This window comes from Nuphar pumila, chromosome 7 (assembly GCF_984573655.1).
Source record: "Nuphar pumila chromosome 7, dmNupPumi1.hap1.1, whole genome shotgun sequence".
Lineage (NCBI taxonomy): Eukaryota > Viridiplantae > Streptophyta > Magnoliopsida > Nymphaeales > Nymphaeaceae > Nuphar > Nuphar pumila.
The window spans coordinates 44484679-44509179 of NC_143255.1; the positions used below are offsets into that span (position 1 = coordinate 44484679).

General features: G+C 34.9%; 1 pseudogene; it reads right to left on the reverse strand.

Annotated features, from left to right (window-relative positions):
• The window catches only part of LOC149832108 (uncharacterized), a 52628-nt pseudogene that overhangs the window by 12064 nt on the left and 16063 nt on the right, over positions 1-24501 (reverse strand).

Here is a 24501-nt window from a genome sequence, read left to right on the forward strand (position 1 = left end):
TTGGCGGGTTGGCAGACGGGTTGGCGGGTCGGGTTGGCGGGTTGACCCACCCGCCTAACCCGTTTATTAAACGGGTCAGCCGGGTTGGCGGGTTGGCATACCCCCAACCCGAACCCAACCTGTTTAATAAACAGGTTACGCGGGTCGACCCGTTTATTAAACGGGTTGGCTTAAGCCCAACCCAAACCCGCCTAAGAGGCGGGTTGGCCCTAGATGTAGTCACGGTGAGTAAGTGAATTCATCCTGCCACCAACTGTGAATTTAATCACCAAAACTAGCAAAACAACCAATGCATCGTCTCCATGTTAAAAAACAATAAGAATAAGAAAGAAAGTGGTTTTAATAAAGTATCTAACTCTACCTTCCGAAATTCCATGTGCATAATTAAAACTGGAAATGAGCAAAAACTGACAATAAATCCAACAAGAGTAGAGAAAATTAAGATAAAGCTAAAATAAAGGCAATCTAAATCAGAAGAGATAAATCTGCAAATCCAAGAAAAAATACAGAATATACTAAATAAACATACAAAAATCACAAACAAGCGTCTGAAGAACCAATAAAAACTAGCAAATACGATGTAATAATCTCAGCCAATTATCCAACAATTCCGGAAACTCAGTTAATGAAATCCACACAAGGCACAATTCAGAGGGTACCCACCCCTGGTGACAGATCATATCCGATGGCATTTGTTCCCACGCCAGATAATAGCAATAAAGGATGGTTTCTAGCAGTTGCCTGCAATAAGAAACAATAATAATAATAATAATAACAACAACAATACTATTACTACTACTAATAATAATAATAATTTACCCAATTTCTTGAGAGAGAGACAGAGAGAGCCGAAAGTAATTCAACATTACCACTCATGAAGATCAACAAAATGTTGAACCCATGAACTGAACAAGAGCAAAAGCCAAAACAAATAAAGAAAGCAGAAGAGAAAAGAACATCAGACATAAAACGGGCTCACGCCGGAGCCACTTGCCCAGATTGCGGCAAAAGAGAGGTAGCGTCAGCAGGAGGGAGTGGAAGATCACTAAGATGCATATGCAAGATCGCATAAACATCTACCAAGATTTTATGCACCAAGTTTTGAATGTTAACCGAAATTTGACGAAAATGAACATCATTTCACGTCATCCAAACAAACCACAAAGAAGTAAGCAACCACGTACGCCAGATGAACCTCCACCTCTTGTTGCGCCTAATACAAACCGGCCTCAAGATCAGATCTAGCGCAAAGGACTCCTCCTTAACAAACACTTCTGGATGCCTCCAGGTCCTGCTAAAGAGATCCACAAATATTGGGCAAGACCAGAACAAGTGAAACGTAGATTCTTGTGCAGCTTGACAAAGCATGCACCAACTCGGGAGCTGAATGCCCCACTTCTTTAAATTATTGTGGGTTTGGATCCTATCGTGCAAAATTAACCAAGCCAGAACTCGAGAACGGGGAGAAGGACCCTTCGCCCAAAGCACATCCTCGGGCAACCAATCAGCCCCCGGGGGGGAGCAACGATCTATAGACTTTTTTTGTGAAGAACTCTTCGCTTGGCGCCAGCATCCACTGCAACCACTGACCAAGATTCTCGGAGTCCTCAAAATGGTCTCTAAAGTAGACTAAAGCCCTCAACCACGATTTACACAAGTGCGAGAGCGCCAAACCCCGGGTTCCCAGATGAACCGAGATAAGAGCAGGAGCCCCATATTTAGCAAGAAGCAAACTAGCACAAGGGTTACCCGGTTGGTGGGCCAACCAACATTGCTTGGCGATAAGAACAATGCTTCTCAGTCTGAGCGCAGGAATGCCTAAACCAGCCATACGCCGAGATAAGTGTAAACACCCCAAATTTTTTAAAGTTTTATAAAATGTCCTTTTTGCCCCTGGCTCCATCTTCTAAGAAAGTCAAAGCAATTTCAAAGCCAAATTTTAGTTATTCTTCAGATTTTCTGGATTAAAATTCCATGTTGATATATCCAACTCGATTTCAGATCTGGATCCAGTATTTAAAATCCAAATCTGAGCCTCGTTATCCAAATTTTCAAATTAAAATTTCAAAATACCAAAAATAAATTTTGAAAGGCTCAGACAGCCCATCTGGTATCCTGTTGGATCCACAGCTTTGTATTTCTCGATTCGAGGTTTTAAAACCTCGAATATTTCCTCAAATTCTGGATATAAACTCACTTTCTGAAGAATTTTTCAAAAAAAAAAATAGCCTTGAATTCTCAAAAAACCTCTCTTTGTAAATATTTCTCAAAAATACAAAAAAAAAAGTTTTAAATCTTTGATTTCTCATAAATTTTAGAATTTTATTCCAAAAATACAAAAATACGGAAAAACAACAAAAAAAACAAAAAAATCGGAAAAACTATGCAGAAAACAAGTGGTTTTAAACTTCTTCAAGATTAGTTTTATTAAAAAATTGTTTTTAAACCATTTTATGAAAATTTGTTTTAAAAGGGACCTCCTTTTTGAAAAAAGGAAAAGTTTGCAACGGCCGCAGGCTTGCCCCTCTCCCGTGCATTTCCTCTTCTGGAAGCTTCCATCGAGCTCCTGTTCGCAGGATGGCTCTCCATCGTCCATCCTCAACAAACCCCTTTATTCTCCACCCTCAATCCTCAATGGATTTTCCCCTCTCGAGGTTTCCATTTCCTCTTTAAAAAGAGGCACCCAAGCCTCTTCTCATATCGACTTTTCTTCTGGAGGATCCATCATCTTGAGAAGGAAGCCGACCTCCCTCTCCAGCATCCGTTTCCTCACTCCTCTTCTTCTCGATCATAAGAAGAGCATGAAAAGGAGATAGAAGGAAAAGCCCTCCTCTCTCCTTCAGAGGTCCTGCGAACAAGGAAATTGATCCAGTCTCTTCCTTCAGGACATAAGCAAGTCTGGTAAGAGTCCCTTGCTCACTTCCAATTCTCTATAGATATCCCTTTATATTGCTACGTTTTTCCTTCTTCCAACACCTCGTTCCTTTTTTTTGGGTTTTTTCTCCATTAACGCACCACTGAGTGCTTCGGTTTGCTTGTAGCAATACCGACCTCTCTCGTGCAAGATTAACGGGATCACCGTGTTCCTACATTTCTTTGATTGTTTTAGCAATTCAGAACTCCTTTTCGCATATAATTTTTGTTCATATTCTTAAATTCAGAACTACTCTGTAGCAACTTATCACCTTCTATTTTAATTTCACCGTTGTCATCCCCATTATAGCAGTTCATTAGCACTTTTTCCGCACCTCATGCTCTTACACACACTTGTGTATCTGCATTTCTTTTTACTGTATATTAATTTCTGCATCACAGGCGTGTTTGTATGGAATTACATTTTTCAGTATCTCACAATGCACCCCTTTTTATCTACATCTTTTTTTTTATCAGTCATTTTAGCGTTTTTTATGCATTCATTTACTTCATTATTGATCTGCCTAGTATACTGGTTTCAATCTCGTTAAATCAGGATTTTCCCCTTTTAGCCTATACGCTATTTCAATATCGTCTTTGTGTTTGCACATTTTATTTTTGATCTACTTCATTGACAGTCGCCTACTATGCATTTTGTCTGCTTCTTTCTTCGTTGGTCATCTATATGTATGGACATTGATAGTTTCCTTCCATTGGTTCATATTGAAGTCAATCATCTCTTATTCTCAAACCAAGAGAAGCTACAGGCTGAATAAAGGATTCTCATGTGCTCTTTTACATATTTTGCATTTACCTTATTGTCATGTTTCATATGTTCATAAAAAGCTTATGATCCGAAAAGGGAATTACCCCATCTTGGAGCATTTTGATCTTCCTACTGAGAGATCGGCTGGACCGAAGTAATCCCACCTTCAGAAGTCGTTTCCCTTCACAGGGATAGAATCCCAAGGGTTACTTTCTGCATCCCCATTTTTTCATGTTCTCTTCTTTCTTTTTTGCTCAATTGCCAACTTCATTTATTAACTCACTGTATTCCCCTCATTATATATATCTTGTCTAAGTCATGAAGTCTTCAACTAAATTGTTTCCTATTCTTGTCAAACGTGCTTTAGACAGTTAATGTCAAGCCCTAAAAATTTAAGTGGATTATGAGCAATCCTCACGCATAAGTCTTGTATACAATATGCTTGTATGGGCGTGTGTTGTATGTCAGTGCATTTGAAATGTGTGAAAAACTGGTGATCACTGTGTGATAACACAGTCAGGCTATGTGATCCCCTTCTTTATGAGAATCGGTCCAGCAACACTTACTTAAGCCTAATGATATCTGAATTAAAGCCAAATGCTGGTACAGAATTCTCCAAAACCGTGTCATTAGATTGGAATTCCAAGAATGGACTCCACGCTGATAAAGAAAGTAGGCAAGGTAATGTCGCTTCAAAAGAAAACGCGTGTTCAAGCATGATTTCAATGACAGGAAGCACTGTCGTATGCTTCTGTTATTTACTGGCAGAGGATTTGTTATCTATACCTCCTCCTGGAAAATATTCTTAATCTTCAAGCCCAAGAAGAAGATTTTGCAAAACATCCGAGCCTTGGGGAAGAGAAGAACAACAACCTTGGAATGTCCCTCCAATTGATCAGCGGCCCAAGATTCAGATGACCTTCAAAAATCAAATTTTCTCTTATGATCGATATAAGAGCATTAAGGGTTTAAATCATTCTCTGCTAATGTTCTTGTTGAATCAGGCTGAATTTTTTTTAGAACCGGCGCTACAGAAACATTACCTTCATTCCATCTGTTTTCCTGCCACCATTGGCTCCTTCATCCTACTGAAACTCCACTCACATAGCACCCACAGCATCCCTATTCACATAATACACTCGTTACATAATTTTTCTGGACTTCCTTCATCGCTATTCACATTCTAATGTCACTGCACCTATGCACTTGATTCATCACCGTGGCCTCCACGTGCTGTCACTATTTTTTGACATGTCTATCACTTACACAGCACCTCTCACACCTTCACAGCCACACTTTCACATCTTGTTGCACCTGTACATTTACATATATTCTGTGTTATCATCCTATAATATATTTCCAGCACTATTACATTTCCATATATATAGTGTAGTACCAGGTTGCATAGTTTCCATTGACTGAGCATCAGCCATCCTACCTACCACTTTAGCCCACCACTGACCATCTCTATGGTCTTCATCACAGATAACACCTGCAGCTCCTACAGCAGGTACACACACCCACTGCACTTCACTTTCAGCACGCGCACATCAATGTGCACACATTCATTGCTGCATGATGTCTTCTTTTAAATCGTTGTAATTTTGAACAGATTTTTAAATGTAAAACATGTGAAAACCAGACATCAAATAATAAAAACCGGTTCTCACTAGTGGATGAGACCCGGTCGAACTCAGGGAACGGGAATATTTCGTATTCAAGCACACAATTCTAAACTATTCTTTATTGCCAAATTATTGAAATGTAAAATATTCAGAAAAGGTAAAACAACTAACTATTACAACAAATGAATACCCTTCGCAGAGGGCGTAAAGTGCAATATTTATAAACCCAATTAAAATCCTAATTCTAAACTGAAAAGTAAAAAAAAACTTTATTCTTCGTACTTCGTGTCACGTAATCACTTCCCGCTCCACTCCTGTGCTAACTTGCACAATTCAAAGGAACACGAGCAGCGCAAGAGAGAAATATAGAAACTAAACAGAATACACTAACTAAATACTAGAACAATGAAAGACATGTAAAATAACATGAAATGACAATTTCATATGGAATTGATTACTACTCACTAAATCATATGCTAAACATGTAATATTACCAATTCCTAACTACTTAATCTAATGACAAAACAATTAACAATGCTAACTATTATTAAATGCAAAGTATGTTATCTAATGTTAATACTATAAACGAATACTACTACTTCACACAGTAGATGCATCAGATTGCTGTTATCAAATATTTGTTTATTAATCAAGAACAATCATGACTCCGCCAGAGATTTAAATACAAAAGTTAATCAGGAATAGTTATTGATCAATTCAACTACATGTAAAGCTTTCACTATTTAAAACTCAGCAATTCAATCTGGAATTTCACACAGTCTCCAAAAACAATTTTAGCAATCATGTATTAATCAGATTCAACTTTGATTAACTCTGAAAAAATATTTTCTGATTAATTTTGAGTTACTTTGATCAATACAAAACATAAAAACCTTGATTAACTCAATTCTATTCACCGAAAATCAGGTACAACAATTTCAGAACTCTGCTATCAGAACTTTTGATTTCACTTGGCTGATTGATTTCATATGATCGATTGGAGATGCAATGTCCATCAAAGATGCAATATCCAAAACATTAATAAAACTCTTGATCGCTCAATTGCAGTGCAGGGAATCACCAGATACACAGCAAAGGCTATAGTTCACCTACGATGCAATGCTTAGAAACACTCCAAATTGTCGGATAGATGAGGCGATCTACTGCCTGTAGCAAAGATGTCGAAAATTTTGTTCACGACTGTCGGATTTCATTCAGTCTCAGCCGCCAGAGTGATATCACCGGAAAACGTTAAAAACATCCTTGAAGTTCATCAGATTCCTTTATGAATCACGACTGAAATTCTCAATTTTCCAGCTTACGCAGGGAATCACCGAAGATGCAATGCTTCAGGCACAATATCAAGTCGCCGGATAAAAACAGAAATCGATCCAGATGATCGATCAAAATTTTGAAGAAAAGTATTGGAATCCGGCAACTGATTTTTAAATCAAAGAAACTATGGATTTCAGAATGTACTGGAATTTAGAATCAATCGTTCATCTAACTACAACATCAATTACAGAATTAAAAATCAGGAAAAAAAATCAGAAACAACAATGATCGAGTTTAATTTTTTTCTTTCTCTTTTTTTTTAGTTTTTCATTACACAGAAACATCACTTGAATTCCTTAAACGAACCAGAAGAAGAAGATTACTGTGGAAAAAGAAGAAGAAGAAGAAGAAGAAGAAGAAGAAGAAGAAGAAGGAAAAGAAGTTGCAGAACACTCACCGTGGCTTTAGATGGGTTAGAAAAGAAGTGGCCGGCCTCCTCCCGTACGTCGTCGTCGTTGCTGGAAGTCTCTCCACCGGAAAACAGGGAAGAAGAGAGAAAGAGGGAGAAGGAGAAGAAAAGCTCAGAAGAAGTGGAGAGGAGGGAGAAGAAAAGAGGGTTGTAGCTCAGAAAGGGGGAGACGGATTTGAAAATCCCCCTTCGTGGGTTTTTAAAGAGCAAACCGGTTTGTTAAACCGGTTTATTATTATTTTTTCAAAAATTAAAAGAAAAGCTACAAGAAAAAAATTATTTGCTAAAAAACTCATTTGATTTAAAAATATAACTACTCTACTATTTTTATAACTATTTATATTTAATTAATTTTTCTTTTCTTTTCTATAAGGAAGACTAAAACAATTTTAGTAACAATATCAAAATGTATACTAAATTGCAAAAGAAAGCTATTTTTCTCTATTTTCTCTATTTTTTATTTTTTTATTAAAATGCTCTATCCTAGCATATAAATGGGTTTTTTAATTGATTTTAATATAAAATCATGCATGTTTTTATGTAAAATGTACCTAAAATCTATGCATGATCAAATACCCCCATGCTTATGTTTTGCTAGTCCTCGAGCAAACTAGACAAATGCACGAAATCAAACTATCAACTAACTCACTTTCGTAGGAATCACGGTTGCATTTAGCTCATGCAACAAGCCCTTTCAACCCCTGGGTTACCCCAGTGGACGAGTAAGGTCTCGTGAGGGTTTGCAGTGATGCTACGCACAAACATGTTTGTCATGTATGCAAAATATTACACATCATCATAAGCAGTAGGTAATTAAAGACTTTGTTTTCACAAATATTTCCTGTTACAAAAAAAATCAAGACATAATTAGAGTCTTTTATATACCGCCACAGAAAAAGAATTTCTTTCACTTTTCTAAATATCACAATTATTTATGTTTTATTCTTAGAAAATCCAAAAAAAACATATTATTATTTACTTATCCTCACTCATATGTTTTCTGCACAGGTTTTCTCAATCACACTTCTAAGCACTGAACTTTTCTTTCTTTTTCAGCTCTTTTCTCGATTTTTTTCATTTTTTGCACGCTTTTTCTTTTTGTGCACTTATTCTTCTCTTATAGCTTGCGTGTGGTCTGCTTTTATGCCTTGTGCAATGTCAATACCTTCTATACTTTTTCAATACATACCAAAAGATATCAACTAAGACATAAAAGTGACTTCCTTCATTCACCTTTATAACATGAGAATCAAACATTTCAACTTGTATCTGTTCTCAGTTACTTAGGATCACGAAGTTTTCCACTCTCCTTTTCGAAAATGGAATTAAAAGTTTCAACTTACATCTAAGTTCCATCTACTAAGGATTGTGGAATTATCCAAACAACCTAACACATGCTGTTTTTTTCTCTTTTGAGCTCTTTTTTTACACTTTTGTTCATTTGCTTAGTTTTTCAAAAATAGCACTGTGCATATTCATATTTATGATTCAAAATAAATTCTAACATGTATTTATCATCATTTCTTCGAAATCCGCATAAACAACCATAATTTTTAGATCTATGTCAGAAAAAAAATTTCGTGGGGCTTAAAAATCCTCTAAAAACATCATATTTGAAATAACATTCATATAAGTTCAAACTCTTTCTTTAAAAATCTACTTTTCATGAGAGATGTGTAAACATGTGCAAGAACGTAAACAGAAATATCAAGGTGTGCAAACTACACCCTCCCCCATGCTTGAATGACACTGTCCCAGTGGCACTCCCCCATGCTTATATGAAACTAAGTGAATGCACATGAGAGAAATAAATGAGGAAAAAGAGTAGAATAACCTGACATGAATTAAAAATACACGTCCTATGAATGAAATGAATGCAATGTATACATGACAAAACATAAAACTCATGAATGAAACAAAAAGAACATGAAAAACTCATGAAGAAAACTAAAAAAAATAAAAACAAAATAAACTCTATAAATTCTGAGCAAATCTAATACTATACAAGATATGGGTTGCCTCCCATAAAGCGCTAAGTTTCACGTCCCCAGCCAGACGGATCCCTAGAAAATCCTTCATCGTCTATGAGATCAATGGACATGAAGTGCGACTCAACCGGGCTCTATAAAAAAAAGAGTGTCATCTGTGACACTACGCACTGTGTTTCCATCCCGTCTACCTCCAAATGTAGTATCATAACTCTCTCGACGTGAAGAACAAAGATTAGTCTCATCTGAGAGACTGGTCAAGAATCGAAAGTCTAGGACCGACCGACTATCAATGAATGCAACTTCAGACAAGTGGTGAATATGATCTGGCTTGACTTGGTCAAGCACCTTTTGCATCTGCACCTCTTGCTTACTAAAAACAATCGGTGATCCTACAGGCTGAGAAAATGGGGCTTTATATGATGATAATGCATGCTGTGAGTAAGGCCCCTTCTGTTGAGGTATCATGGAGATCGACTCGTCAGTAGAAATGATATGAGGTTCATGAGTCGATTCCTGAGTGGAGTGACATGCCTTCCCATACTGAAGGGATGTAATAGATTTGACTTGCTCATGATGTGAATCGGTGGGTTGCAAGTCAAATGACATGGAATCCTCTCCCTTTGAGACAACAGACTGACTATGAAGGTTCCCCTGGCTTTGCCTACTGAAAGTCTCAACCAATTGTCCCATTTGAGTCTCTAGCTTGGCTATTGACTGCGTATGGGAGCTCAAAACTTGTAATATCCTATCTTAAAAGGATTGACTAAATGAAGGCTCATGAGGATGGGGTTGAGTATAAGCATGTTGGGCTGGGGGATGAACCTGTGGAAAAATGAGATGCGAGTAACCTTGTGAAGGGTTACTGGGTCTATACTGTGTCTAGGAGGGCTGATGGGATGGGGAAATAAACTGGTTTCGCCAACCTGGGTTATATGAGGATGTAAATGAATCGGGCATGGGTTTAGCGAAACCTTGGGCAGCATTCACCTGCTCCTGAACGAATTCAGGATATAATGGCGCTGCCGGACAATCCGCAACACAGTGTGCAGGGCTAGCACATATCTCGCACACTCTTTCTACTGGATTTCTCGAGGAATTGGCTAGGAATTGATCTAACTTCCTAGTCAACTGGTCAACCTTGGTACGCAATTCTAACTCAGACCCAACTTCGGAAATCCCAACTTTCCTAGGACCACTATACAGAGATGTAGTCCTATCGAGCCGCGAAGACAAAGCATGATGCATCGTGTTTTCACTCAAGGTCTCAAATAGAGACCACGCCTCGTCCTCACTCTTGAGCATAAAAGTGCCCCCACAAGACGAATCAACCATTTGACGGTGCTTTTCAGTAAGCCCGTCATAAAAATACTGCACCAACTGCCAACGAGGCACCTGGTGATGGGGACACTTGCAGAGAAGATCTTTTAATCTCTCCGAAGACTCGTGAAATTGTTCTCCCTCAATTTGAGAAAAACTGGTTATAGCTTTACGAAACTGGTTCGTCTTACCAATTGGGAAATATTTTTTTTAAAATTCTTTTTGCATTCCTTCCCAAGTAGTAATATGAACCGTCTCAAGAGATTTTAGTCAATGCTTGGCTTTATCTTTGAGAGAGAACGGAAACAAAGTCAACCGCATAGCATCATCTCCAAAGTTATTGATTCGCACAGTCGAGCAAATCTAAAGGAATTCGTCGAGATGACGATATGGGTCCTCATTGCTAAGGCCATAAAACGAAGGTAACATTTGAATCACACTGGCCTTAATCTCAAAATGGCTTGCTCCTACATCAGGTCTCGTGATGCAAAAGGTGGGAGTATACGTATTTGGCATGAAGTACTCCCTCAAAGGACGGATCAATTGATGATCGTCAGCCATTGCGTACACCTTGGAGTAGACCGGTGTAGCACACGTCCTAACTTTGGGTTTTCTACCTAACTAACGCACTAAGCGGCCAAACCACGCAAACCACAAAGCAAGTGAACTAAAAACAACAAAAACTAAACAAACACCACGCAGTTACACATAACAGAGATTATGCAAAGAAATATGAAATCTATGTGTACGGTACCAATCGTACACAGTCACCTCTAAGGGGGTCCTAATAGGTGGGCTGTGCAGAAAAGTAAGCTCTTCTCTAAGATATGCACATACGTGGTTCTAAACCTAAATGCAACACAAACACTAGGCAATAAAGTGAATACTAATATTACGCCGTTCCCCGGCAACAGCGCCAAAAAATTGATGTCTTCTTTTAAATCGTTGTAATTTTGAAAAGATTTTTAAATGTAAAACATGTGAAAACCAACATCAAAAAATAAAAACCGGTTCTCACTAGTGGATGAGACTGGGTCGAACTCAAGGAACGAGAATATTTTGTATTCAAGCACATAATTCTAAACTATTCTTTATTGCCGAATTATTGAAATGTAAAATGTTCAGAAAAGGTAAAACAACTAACTATTACAACAAATGAATACCCATCGCAGAGGGCGTAAAGTGCAATATTTACAAACCCAATTAAAATCCTAATTCTAAACTGAAAAGTAAAAAAAAACTTTATTCTTCGTACTTCGTGTCACGTAATCACTTCTGCTCCACTCCTGTGCTATCCTGCACAATTCAAAGGAACACGAGCAGCACAAGAGAGAAATATAGAAACTAAACAGAATACACTAACTAAATACTAGAACAATGAAAGACATGTAAAATAACATGAAATGACAATTTCATATGGAATTGATTACTACTCACTAAATCATATGCTAAACATGTAATATTACCAATTCCTAACTACTTAATCTAATGACAAAACAATTAACAATGCTAACTATTATTAAATGCAAAGTATGTTATCTAATGTTAATGCTATAAACGAATACTACTACTTCACACAGTAGATGCATCAGATTGCTGTTATCAAATATTTGTTTATTAATCAAGAACAATCATGACTCCGCCAGAGATTTAAATACAAAAGTTAATCAGGAATAGTTATTGATCAATTCAACTACATGTAAAGCTTTCACTATTTAAAACTCAGCAATTCAATCTGGAATTTCACACAGTCTCCAAAAACAATTTTAGCAATCATGTATTAATCAGATTCAACTTTGATTAACTCTGAAAAAATATTTTCTGATTAATTTTGAGTTACTTTGATCAATACAAAACATAAAAACCTTGATTAACTCAATTCTATTCACCGAAAATCAGGTACAGCAATTTCAGAACTCTGCTATCAGAACTTTTGATTTCACTTGGCTGATTGATTTCATATGATCGATTGGAGATGCAATGTTCATCAAAGATGCAATATCCAAAACATTAATAAAACTCTTGATCGCTCAATTGCAGTGCAGGGAATCACCAGATACATAGCAAAGGCTATAGTTCACCTACGATGCAATGCTTAGAAACACTCCAAATTGTCGGATAGATGAGGCGATCTACTGCCTGTAGCAAAGATGTCGAAAATTTTGTTCACGACTGTCGGATTTCATTCAGTCTCAGCCGCCAGAGTGATATCGCCGGAAAACGTTAAAAACATCCTTGAAGTTCATCAGATTCCTTTATGAATCACGACTGAAATTCTCAATTTTCCAGCTTACGCAGGGAATCACCGAAGATGCAATGCTTCAGGCACAATATCAAGTCGCCGGATAAAAACAGAAATCGATCCAGATGATCGATCAAAATTTTGAAGAAAAGTATTGGAATCCGGCAACAGATTTTTAAATCAAAGAAACTATGGATTTCAGAATGTACTGGAATTTAGAATCAATCGTTCATCTAACTACAACATCAATTACAGAATTAAAAATTAGAAAAAAAAATCAGAAACAACAATGATCGAGTTTAATTTTTTTCTTTCTGTTTTTCTTTCTCTTTTTTTTTAAGTTTTTCATTACACAGAAACATCACTTGAATTCCTTAAACGAACCAGAAGAAGAAGATTACTGTGGAAAAAGAAGAAGAAGAAGAAGAAGAAGAAGGAAAAGAAGTTGCAGAACACTCACCGTGGCTTTAGATGGGTTAGAAAAGAAGTGGCCGGCCTCCTCCCGTACGTCGTCGTCGTTGCTGGAAGTCTCTCCACCGGAAAACAGGGAAGAAGAGAGAAAGAGGGAGAAGGAGAAGAAAAGCTCAGAAGAAGTGGAGAGGAGGGAGAAGAAAAGAGGGTTGTAGCTCAGAAAGGGGGAGACGGATTTGAAAATCCCCCTTCGTGGGTTTTTAAAGAGCAAACCGGTTTGTTATTATTTTTTCAAAAATTAAAAGAAAAGCTACAAGAAAAAAATTATTTGCTAAAAAACTCATTTGATTTAAAAATATAACTACTCTACTATTTTTATAACTATTTATATTTAATTAATTTTTCTTTTCTTTTCTATAAGGAAGACTAAAACAATTTTAGTAACAATATCAAAATGTATACTAAATTGCAAAAGAAAGCTATTTTTCTCTATTTTCTCTATTTTTTTATTTTTTTATTAAAATGCTCTATCCTAGCATATAAATGGGTTTTTTAATTGATTTTAATATAAAATCATGCATGTTTTTATGTAAAATGTACCTAAAATCTATGCATGATCACTGCACATCTGTAACAACAAAATTCTATAGGTGTATAGTTCACATAAAATAGTACACATATTGGAACATTTCAGTAGATTCTCTGTTTTTACATCAGAGTCTCTGATGTTAGCCATCCCATTTGCCTTAACAACACATGATTAGCTTAAGTTTTCACTTAGTGGATGCCGCTGGAGGGTTTAATCCTTTGGGATCGTTGTGCATTACTGAAAATTTATCCACATCTATCAGAATTACTTTGAAACATTAGTTGAGATATAGATTTTCTTATGATCCACTGAACATCAGGGTTTGATCTGCTGCATTGAACTTTGGTCATAAGCAAGCATTGTGAAAGCATTGCCTATATATTAATTTGTTTCATCCATATTCAGCATATTTCACTTGTATACTTGTCCACTTCATCAACATCACTCTCATCCACCTATGTTGCCTGTATGTCATATGTAATGTAAGTATGCATGTATATATATGTATGTAAGCATGTATATATCACTTCTCACATGTTGAATCATAAAAATTGTGGCATGTGAGCATCTCATTTTGCATATTTGAAATCAAGGTGACATTCTCTTCTACTTTCATACTAACCAAGTGTTTTTGCAGGAATCTCTGGAAAATGTTGGTTTTCCTCTTAGATTAGGATTCTATCATGTCAATTCTCATTGTAATAAGCTACCTATTAATGAAATTTTTTTTACATTTTCAGTTCTATATAGAATGAATGAGCATATAAATGTCATAAATCACTTTTTTTCATATCATTTTCATCTTATTTCTCAAAATTTTTACAAATGGGACCACGAATGACACGTGCACCATTTTTTTTAAGAGGTAATTAATCCTAAGTTGATGATTTACATCAATGGCCATAGTCAGGATGTAAACAAAACTTAGGATTTTTATCTTTTATGAAATAACACTGGATCCATATTAGATCCTTTTCAAAATTCATCATATTTTCTTTAAATATTTTTCTCTTTTATCAGAGTTTAGTTTAAAATCAATTCAATACATATATCAATGGCCATAGTCAGGATATATTGAGAGTTAATTTCATTTTAAACTCTATAAAAGCACCAAAATATATTTTATTCTTCACTTGAATTTAAATGTGATTATGATATAATACATTCAATGACCATAGTCAGGGATGTATTATATCTTTAATCTTATTTTTAATTCATGTAAAGAATAAAATATGCTTTTCAAATCCAATTTCAAAATTCTTTAAATTCATTCATCATTTAGGATAGAATTGCATCATATTTTTAAAATTCCCTTTTAAAACTTCAAGTGATTTTGAGTATTTTCTTTATTTCTCAGATCAAATCTTATTTATAGATTCAAATTCAATTCTATCTCATTTTCAAAATCCAAAATTCGATTTCAAAGTCTAAATTGACTTTGAAATTTCAAATTCATTTTGTATTCAAAACTTCAATTTCCAAATTCAAAAATTCAAACTTCAAAGTTCAATTTAACTTTAAGGTTCCTGATTCATCTTCTGATTCAAAATCAAGTTTATCTTCTTATCTTCAAATTCAAAATCAAAGTTCGAGATTGATTCTGAATCTCAAAATTTGACTATTCCTAAATTTTAAATCCAATCTGGGTTTTCAAAACCCAGATCCATCTTCAAAAGTCCCATTTGGACTTTCAAAATCCAAACCCAAAGTTAAAACCCCATTTCATCTTGGATTCCAGATCTTGTATCCAATTCCATTTAGGATCCACAATTCAAACCTATCTTGGATCTCAGACTTCAGATCCAATTCCATTTAGAATTCCAGAACTCAATCTCATCTTGGATCTCAGACTTCAGATCCAAAATCCATTTAGGATTCTAGATCTTGGGTCCAATTCTATTTAGGATCCAGAATCTAATTCCATCTCGGATCTCGAATTTAAGATCCAATTCCCATTCAGGATTCTAGATCCAAGATTCAACTTCATTTTGGATCTCAGACTTCAGATCCAAATTTTATTTAGGATTCCAGATTTTTGATCCAACTCCATCTTAGATCTCAACTTCAAATCCAAATTTCATTCTAAATCTCTGATCCAATTCCATCTTAGATCTCAGACTTTAGATTCAAATTCCATTTAGGATCTAGAATTCAATTCTATCTTGGATCTCAAACTTCAGATCCAAATTTCATTCCAAATTTTGGATCCAATTCCATCTTGGATCTCAGACTTCGGATCCAATTCCATTCCCGATTCCAGATTTCTAATCAAATTCTATTCCCAATTCCAACTTTCAAATCCAATTCTATTTCATTCCAGATTTCAGAATCCAAGTTTATCTTAATTCCCAAATTCCAAAAACCCATTTCATTTCTCTTAAAACCAATTCCATTTGGATTTCTCAGATCTCATTCTGATTTCAAAGCTTCAAATGTAGAATTCAATTCCATTCCAAATATTCATTCCCTCTCCTAGATTCAAATTCAAAATTCTAATTCAAAGTCCATTTATGACTTTGAAACTTCCTTTCTTCTCCTTTTATCTCAACTTCAAAATCATTCTTTTCGAAGTCCAGATTTATTTTCCCAAACTCTGATTATTCCAAAAACTTAGAACTTTAAATCTTAAGTTCTAAGTTAAAAACCATTTTTTCACTCTATTATCAGATTCATCTCAGAAACACTTATGGATTTCCAAATCATTTTTCAAAAAGAGCATATATCCTTGCATTGCACAAGAATGATTCTTCGTGCATTTAGACTTAGGATAAATTCTTATATAATCTTTTAGCAAAGCAAAGAGGCATAAATTCGATCCTTAGTTTGATTAGCCCTGGTAAAGGCGTTAGGAACAGTCGAACCTTGTACTGACGAGCGAATCCCGTCTTCCCATTTTCCCGCAAATATTTTCAAAAACGGAGGCGAGTAATTTTCTAAACATTTTCAAAATTAAGGTCACGTGAGACCTTGCAAAAGAGTTACTTTCTCTTCTTTCTTTTCTTTTCTCTTCTTTTCTGTCTTTTATTTTCTCCCTTCAAAAAGGAGAAAATAGAGGTTGGAAAGGAAAAGAGAAAGGAAGAGAGAGAAAACCACAAGAAAGGAAAATTTTTGCGATGATCACAGTAAGACCACCGAACGCCAACCAATCAAGTGACGCTTACCCTTGAGTTGACACCCAGACCATAGAAAACCTGCCAGCAAGAGCGCCAGCTGCTTCTCTACTCCCACAAGCATCACAAACATAGACATGAAAAATTCTGGAATAGTTGAAAGAACATGTCTGACTAAGGTTAGACGAACAGCGATGGAGAGATAAGACGACTGTCATGAAAGCAATTTGCGCTTCACTTTTTAAAGCGTCAGAGCCCAAGCAACAGAAGAGATGTGCTTCACTTGTAACGGCAAACCCAGGTACATAATAGGCAAGTAAGAAATAGTGCAATTAAAAATTCTCTTTCCAGTTGCAAGCATATTAGCATTAACATTGAACATGGTAATAGAGCATTTGGTCTCATTTAAAGAAAGCCCAGATAGGGAGAGAAAGAACTGAATGATAAGCTTGAACCTAAGCATCTGTTAAACATTTGCATGACAAAAAATGATCATATCATCAGCATAAGTAAGAATATGACCCGGGAAGTTGGAAACCTGCAAGGGATCAATGAAACACGATACAACAACCCGCTTAAGAAAGACCACAAGACCCTCAACAACTGCATTGAACAATAAAGGCGATAGGGGGCACCCTTGCCGCAAACCCCTCCCCAGCTTGAACCGGTCTCCTCTAACACCATTGATATTTAACATGGTCTGGGCATTTGAGACCAGCTCCCTCACCCAACCAGAAAAATGACGACCAATACCGAAATTTGCTAACATTTGAAATAGAGAGTTGGTACCTCACGAGGCGGGGGGTAACGTAGTGCAGCTCATCAGCTATGCAGATGGGCGGCTTGTTCTCTGCATTGCTCATAACTTGGAGCACCGCCAGGGTGGTGGTGGTCGGCCAACCCCATGAGCCTCCGTCACTCTTCGCACGCTGCCACCACCGCCACCGACCAGTGTGTGGCATCACATGCAGAGCTGAGCCGAAATCCGCCCGCTTGCTCATCGCTCCCTCTGTTGGCCATGAAACGCAGGATCAGGGTGGGCATGCAACCCTCATGGAGCCCCTATGGTAAGTGAAAGGCGACCCCACCTTCCCTAATTGTAACAGAGAGGCCATAAATATTGAGACCAACTTTGTTTAGCAAAATCAATTTTTTAATGCGAAACAGTTTTTACAATTAAATCGCAATACCTAAGATCAACTGGGCCGTTTCTCCAGGAGAAACAGTCACCAAGGGAAGGAAAGGTATAAGGTTCTACAGGTAAGATTGAGATATATCAAATCTTATAAAACAAGAAAGTACAAACATCTCAGGAAGAGCCCCTGTGGAATCTTTTCTCAAGATGTTGAGTTTTATGTCATGCACATCAATCAGTGGTATCAGAGTCATAGTTAAGATGAAGTTATACTCTTGTGACACCAGAAGTGTAAACATCAAGCACGCATCAGTCCAGCGGAGAGCAATCTGAGCACTAATAGACACAAGTTGTGGAATTAAGACACAATAAATAACATGGCCCCAACTCAGATCTGCAAACTAAGCCTTCTTTCAGGCATTTTGTCGAACAATTAGCGTGCCAATCATAATCCAATTTGATTCCATCAATGATGTTCAGCCAAGAAACTGGTTATAGCTTATTTTGCTAGCTACCTACAAGAAAGTTGTTTGAGACATTAGAACAAACACTTGGTGGTAGCAAGTAAACATGATGGGTGTCTCAATCAACTGACCCAGTCACAGACAGTTGGGGCACGGTTGGACGGGGAGAAATGATCGCCCTCCCCACCCTTTAATCATGGTGCCCTTTAAGCTAAGGTCTATAATCCCCTTAGTACTCTGAGATTCACCTAGGGGTGTCAACGAGTCAGATTTGGTTTTGACCCAAGACCAGGTCTAGATTTGTGTGTGATCGAATTAGTTCCATAAGTATTACATGAACTCGACCTCAGGTATGAAATTTTACAAACCATGTGATGCAGAGTCGGTGACGAAGTCGATCTACAATCTGAGATTCAAATGGATCTCAAACGTGCAAAAGCAAATATTTTGATGGATGAGTCCAACTCACGAGAGTCGAACAGAACGGTTTGGTGTTGTTTGGGTTCAACGGATTTCAGACCCAGAACGTCACATAGAACAAAACTCGTTTGATAGAGTTCTGGTTAGAACTCACAAACAGGACAAAGAGGTTGCCAAATGTTCAGTCGATGGACAATTTATCAACTTCGAGAGGGTTTTCAAACCCTCAGACGATTGATTTGGGGAAAACTCAAAACATGAAAGTTGTGCTGAACGGTCTCATCTTTACAATGAACCAAAATTTGGAATTTTTGGATAAAACTACAGAGAGTTATGATCAAAATACATTGATGTATTTTTTGTCTTAATACATATGAGATAACAAATAAGTTATTTGACATGCAATAAAATAAGCTAACTTTTGAAACAGTAAACGGGTGATTCACTAATTTGCCAATACATGAGTTAATTCATATGTTATCTTTTGAAATTGACAAACGAAACAACATGGATCAAGCTATGATTCTGGACTCAGTCAGGAAATGTATTCAGCAGTTCAGTAATTTCGTTTACATTCAGACAAAAGAAATTGTCAGTCTTTTTAGACAATTCATGAAACAGATTCAGAAAAAATGATAAATATGAAAGTTGGAGAGTTGGATGTTAAATTTCCAACAAACTAAGATTTAGAAATTTTTGTTCAGCCGTTTGGAAGAACTGAGCAAAATACCAAACTGTGTCCACTCTCATCTGCAGGTTGCACAAACCCGATAATATAAAATAATTTCCTTGAGAATAAAATTAGATTTTATCAGAGTTCAACCTGCATTCAAAATCACTTTTAAAACACTTTTACCTCGAATAAAAATTACCTTTTCTTTGTTTTCAATTTATGATTAGAAACAGAACTATCGAAATAAATAGTTTAGCAATCGAAACAACAAAGATGAAATACAACTTTCAAATTTCAACTAAACAATAACATGCATAGCAGTCATTCAATCACACTAACACAAGTTCAGATCTAAGATTAATCACCACAAGGTATTAATCATAAGATTTCAGTATAAGATACCGAAGGAAGATAGGAAACAAATATATGTGGGTTGATGCCTCAACATCTGACACAAACAGCAACAAAGGTGTGAGCAACAAACACCAGAGGTTCTTGAGCTGGGTTCAGTAGCAACACAACATAACATAAGTTCGACCAGGCCTCAATCATCCGCATAATGGTACAAATCGCATGCCTTCTTGAACGGAAACAACAATAACACCTTCTCGTGACCTCTCCAAGGTCTCACATCCACAACCTTCACACGTTAAGTTACAAACACAATCTCACAAGCCTTCATGCACCAGCCTCCACCAAGGTCTCTCTACCTAACTCCATCCTCCTCTCCAGATTTTTTTTTTCAAAAAAATAATAACAAAGCCAAGGGGTTGGTCGACTTCTCTTAGGGTTCTTAAACCCTAAGGGAGAAGCCTCATAATAGATGGGGGTTCTTCCAAAGCTGTTATCCTTCTTGACCACTCAGAAAGCAATATTCAAAAAATGTTATTATTACATTTTAACAACCCTTAGACTTTTTGAGTTAAACTAGAATTCAAATGAGGGTCATGGTTGTCCACTTGAAGTGGCGCCACCTAGGGTTCAAGTGGTTTAGATCTTAGGTAAGATCCAAACAATTATATTCATTGAAACCCTATACAAAATGTTTAAAAAATTATTTAGACAAAAAAAAAACTTTCCTGTATCCTCGTACACCCTCTAGTGCTACAAAAAGATCCTACATGACACTAGAACTATCTAAATCCATAGAATCTGGTACATAAAAATAAAAAATAAAAAATAAAAAATAAAAAATAAAAAATAAAAAATAAAAAATAAAAAATAAAAAATAAAAAATAAAAAATAAAAAATAAAAAATAAAAAATAAAAATAAAAAATAAAAAATAAAAAATAAAAAATAAAAAATAAAAAATATGATTACTTAATTTGACAAAATGTAATCAAAAATAAAAATGCAATTTCTAAGAAGGTAAAAGCAAAAATCTCATAAATTAAAATACGACAATCATAATGGATTTTGTTTCTCAAAGATCCAATTGGACTCGAATAGTCTTATATGTCATTGAATTTATCAGGTATCATATCTCGAATCAGGTCTGGTGAGTTGGATTTGGATCCAACTCATCTTTACTGAATTGATGATTCAGATGCTCTGCGTCACCATGCATAGTTCTGTATACTAATCAGAACCCCTTGAATCGATTCAGTTTTTAATAGGACATCTTTCTTTATTAATGCTTGAAGTCTTAAATAACTATGTAATGGTTAATATATTGATATGATAGTCATCCTATATATGTTGGAATCAGCCCATTCTCATAAAATCGAGCAGATCACATCTATATAACTAGATTTTAGAAAAAATAGAAACAATCGGTAGGCACAAAAAGCTTCACCTACCCATTACTCTCTCTCTCTCTCTATACATATACATATATATATATATATATATATATATATATATATATATATATATATATATATATATATATATATATATATATAGAGAGAGAGAGAGAGAGAGAGAGAGAGAGAGGTGGCTAACTTTTTTGTGCATACCATGTGCTTATTGAGCTTTTGAAAAGATTGTTTTTATTTTTTCTAAAATCTAACCATACAGATGTGATCTACATGTTTGATTTTGTGGGAATAGGCTTTTAGATCGTCCGATTCCAACACCAAGTAAGGTTTTTATAAGATTAAAAAATCAATGGTCTACAATTTAAAAAAAGAATCAATGCTTAAAAAATCATTTTTTTTTAAAGTCATGATTTAAGTGTGATTTCCTAATAAATTTGTAAGGTTAGATTTAAAAAAAAAACTTGAAAACCTCTATCCAAGCTAGGTAGGCATGCAGTAAGCACAAAAAGAATCAGGCACTATATATAGATATATATATATATATATAGAGAGAGAGAGAGAGATAGAGAGAGAGATGACTTTTAATAACACTTTACAAACATGGTTAAAGGTGTGGATAGGAAGACAAATGTGCCCTTAGGATTGGTGATCTAAAGATGTTGGATTACCTTGAATCAGAGGCTGGATAAAATGAAAGCACCTTGTTAATTCTCAAGTATTCCATCATTTTGGAGAATTTTGTTGTATCTTTTAATTCCTCCTAAAGTTTTTCAATAGTTGCTTCATCACGTCAAGATACTCTTGACTCTTGATCATGCAGAATGAACCCCTTCAAATATTGCCTAATTTTCAAATACACAATGTATTGTTAGTAAAGGATGCAAATAAAAAAGCCCAAATCAATCTCACCTTATTTGAGATTGAGACAAGTGCTTGCAAAGTTTGGATTTTTTGGTTGAATTTGTCCCTTCCTCTCTGTCAATGAAAGAAACCCAATCAGCTTGTAACTTAAGGGCTTGTTTACTGGCTGGTCTAGGATTGAACGAAATAAACAAATAAAATGGACAGAACACTCTTTCTGATCGTTCTATATATAACAATTGTACCAAGTCCAATGTTTGTTTCCAATATACAAGAAATTATGCTCTTTGTGTTCAATATTTGTTTTATGTTGTGTGCAGACAACATGAACACACATGGCTAATGGGCCAAATAACTTCATTTTGAATCGTAAGACTCGATCAACCCGACCATATGAGTGTTTTAACATGTTTATTATGGATTTTAGCCCTGGATATGGATTTTGGATTGAATCTAAAAACTAAAAATGTTTACAATTTGAGTAATTTGAGAAAAACTAAGAATTGATATTTTTATATATAAATGATTTAATCATTGTCATATCACATCTAATTATGAAAGTTTATCATAAAAATATCAAACCCTAAAATCAAATTAACTATAAAAAATCAAATTATCAAACTGTATTAAATCATAAAACCTTAAAATATAATAAAATAAATCATAAATAAACAAAAAACCCTAAACTATAAAAAAAAAGCCATAAAATTAAATAAAAAATCCATAATTCAAACCCTAACCAAAGAAAATAAAAACCTAATCAAATTAACTACAATAAAAATATAAATAGAAAATAAATAAATATATCATAAAACCCTAAAATGCAAGAAAATAATTCATAAATGAACCAAAAAACCCTAATCTACAAGAAAATTGAACCAAAAAAACTAAACTACAAGAAAAATAAACCATAAATAAACAAAACACCCTAAACTAGAAGAAAAATAAACTATAAATAAACAACAAAAACCTTAACCACAAGAAAAATAAACTATAAAATTAAACATAAAAAGCCCTAATTCAATCCCTAATAAAAAAAATAAAATCTCTAACAAAAGAAAATAAAAAAAAAATCCCTAATCAAATCATAAAACCTTAAAATATAATAAAATAAATTATAAATAAAATAAAAAAATTTAAACTATAAGAAAAAAAACATAAAATTAAATAAAAATCCCTAATTCAAACCCTAACCAAAGAAAAAAAAATCTCTAATCAAATACAAGAAAAGACCTAATCAAATTAAATATAAAAAGCTTTAAAAAATTGATTCAAAGCCCTAATCATAAAAAATCAAAGAAAAACTCTAATCAAATTAAAGAAAACCCTAATCAAATTAATTATAAAAAGCTCTCATTTAAAAAATTTGATTCAAAAAATCTAATCAATGAAAAAAAACCTCAATAATAAAAATCAAAATGAAAAAGAAGAAGAAAAAGAAAAAAGAAAAAGAAAAAAAAGAATGAAGAAAAAAGGAAGAATAAGAAGAACGAAGAAAAAGAAGGAGAAGAAGAAGAAGAGGAGAGAGAGAGACGGTTGCCGGTTGTTGGTTGAAAAGCCCTAATTCAAATCCTAACTAAAGAAAAAAAACTAATCAAATTAACTATAATAAAAATATAAATACAAAAAAACATAAATATAGCATAAAACCCTAAAATATAAGAAAATAATTCATATATAAACAAAAAAAAACTAATCTATAAAAAAAACCCCATAAAACTTAAACTACATGTGAAATAAACCATAAACAAATAAAAAAACCCTAAACTAGAACAAAAATAAACCATAAGTAAACCAAAAAACCCTTAAACTACAAGAAAAATAAAACATAAAAAGCCCTAATCAAATTATAAAATCTTAAAATATAATAAAATAAATTATAAATAAACCAAAAAATACTAGACTATAAGAAAAACCATAAAATTAAATAAAACCCCCTAATTCAAACCCTATCTAAAGAAAAAACAAATCCCTAATCAAATACAAGAAAATCACTAATCAAATTAACTATAAAAAACTCTAATTCAAAAATTTTGATTAAAAAAACCTAATTAATGAGAAAATCCTAAATAATTGAAATTAATAATAATAAGAAGAATGAAGAACGAAGATGAAAAATAAAGAAGAAGAAGAAAAACGAAGAAGAAGGGAAGGAGAAAGAGGAACAAAGAAGAAGGGTTAAAAAGAGAGAATCTTGGCCGATCGCCGGTACCCTCACCGACCGTTGGTGGCCTCGCCCGACCTGCACAGGGTTGAGAGAGAGAGACCCCTTCCCCCGATTTTTTTTAACACCCACTCACTCACATGTTTACGTTCTAAACATAACAGTGGGGTGTTACGAAAATTACAGTGTTTTTTGGATGCGACGAACAAGAAGTTTATTAGAAAATACATTCTTGGTGTGTTTTTCATCTCGCGTGATGTGCAGGACGTGCCATCAAATATGCCCTAATTGTTCAAATAAACATGTCCACACATG